The sequence below is a fragment of the Macaca thibetana genome, chromosome 4, assembly GCF_024542745.1.
Source record: "Macaca thibetana thibetana isolate TM-01 chromosome 4, ASM2454274v1, whole genome shotgun sequence".
NCBI lineage: Eukaryota > Metazoa > Chordata > Mammalia > Primates > Cercopithecidae > Macaca > Macaca thibetana.
Window position 1 is genome coordinate 26338694 of NC_065581.1, and position 2021 is coordinate 26340714.

The following is a 2021-nucleotide window of genomic DNA, read 5'->3' on the forward strand; positions in this document are numbered from 1 at the left end:
AACGTTCCGTCACAGTGCCTATTTCGCTCACCTCGCTTCATCTCATCACTTAGGCATTTTATCACCTCATCGCAAGAAGAAGAAGGGGGAGTACAACACAAGATGATATTTTGAGAGAGAGACCACATTCACATAACTTTTATTACAGTGTATTGTTATAATTGTTCTACTTTAAGCTAGTGTTGTTAATCTTTTACTGTACTTAATTTATAAATTAAACTTTGCCATAGGTATGTCTATGATAAACATAGTATATATAGTGTTTGACACTATCTATAGTTTCAGGCATCCACTGGGGGTCTTGGAATGTGTTGCCCGAGGATAAGTGGGGACTACTCTAATGCCATCAGGCTAGCAGGTTCTAAAGGTTTTAATGGCAGTCCCTGGACCATGGCTTATTTAACTGCTTCCAAGGCCCACTGCTACAAAGGGCCCCATTCAAAGTTGGTGGCTTTGTTGGTCACCCTGACTTAGGGGAGCAAAAGAACACTCAGATGGGGTACATGCTGTCTCCAATGCCCCAGTACCCAAAGAGGCCTACCAGCTGTTGGACCCCCTTTTTATTAGTGGATGCCTCCTAGATTAATTTTTTTTGCTTGGTTGTATCTAGAATACTTTTTTGGCTTACTGCCAATGTGGCCTTCACATTTAGCCCACGGACAGTCCATTGTTAGTCTCCATTATCCGAAAGCCTTTTTGACTAGCCAAACTGAGCTGTTACATTATGACAGGGTAGTTTGTAGCATTTCTATTTGTAACAATAATTAACACAATAATGTCCTGTTCTTCAGTTAGTATGCAGTACTGTTTTGCTGAATAACCCATTGGGGCTTGGGTGGCTTAGGTGGCACCATTACGGTGGATATGCCCCACCGTAATGGCTGGAATTCTTAGCTGTGAGCGGGCACACCCTTCAGGCAGTGGTGATGTGCTGGGCCCCAAGCAGCCAAAATGTCAATGACTATAAGACATTCAGCCACAGGAACCAAAGTCACTGGCACCTCAAATGGCCAGAGGCACCCCTCAGCAGATAAGCACCATAGGTCACTGCTTTTGTCCCCAAGCCTCTTAATGTCACCAATTTAATTTTTCCCTTAAGGATACCTGGAAATATTGCCACGTGGGTTCCAATATCTAAGAACCCCAGAAAAATCTGAATTCCTTTTTTCCCCCTTTTTATCTTTTAAAGGAATATTATTAATTTTAAAAGCAGGGACCATGCTAATCTTCTCTATGTCATTCCAATTTCAGTATATGTGCTGCCAAAGCAAGTAGGTCTTTTTTTTTTTTAATTTTTTAAATTTTAAATTTTATGAGCACATAGTAAGTGGATATATTTAAGGGGTACATGAGACATTTTGGTACAGGCACGCAATCTGTAATAATCACATCATGGAAAATGGGGTATCCATCCTTTCAAGCATTTATCCTTTGTGTTAAAAACAATCCAATTATACTCTTATTTTAAAATGTACAATTAAAATATTATTTTAATCATATTATAGTCTATATATAGTTGTGCTGTCAAACATTAGGTCTTTTTCATTCTTTTGGTTTCTTTTTTTTTTTTTTTCAGATGGAGTTTTGCTCTTGTTGCCCGAGCTGGAGTGCAATGGCACAGTTTTGGCTCACTGTGACATCCGCCTCCTGGGTTCAAACGATTCTCTTGTATCAGCCTCCCGCGTAGCTGGGACTACAGGCACATGCCACCATGCCCAGCTAATTTTGTATTTTTAGAAGAGATGGGGTTTCATCATGTTGGCCAGGCTGGTCTTCAACTACTGACCTCAGGTGATCCACCCTTCTCAGCCTCTCAGAGTGTTGGGATTACAGGCATGAGCCACCACATCCGGCCCTTTTTCATTAACCATCCAACCCCACATCCTCTTGCACTTCCTCCCACTCCTACTACCCTTCCAAGCCTCTGGTAACCATTCTTTTATTCTCTATCTCCATGAGTTCGATTGTTTTGATTTTTAGATCCTGCAAATAACTGAGAACATCCAAAGTTTGTCTTTCTG

The 2021-nt window shown here is 41.0% G+C and overlaps 1 pseudogene; it reads right to left on the reverse strand.

Moving 5' to 3' along the window:
- Positions 1 to 1185: 1185 nt before the first annotated feature.
- Positions 1186 to 1271, reverse strand: LOC126954033 (uncharacterized; annotated as a pseudogene).
- Between the last annotated feature and the right edge of the window lie 750 nt (positions 1272 to 2021).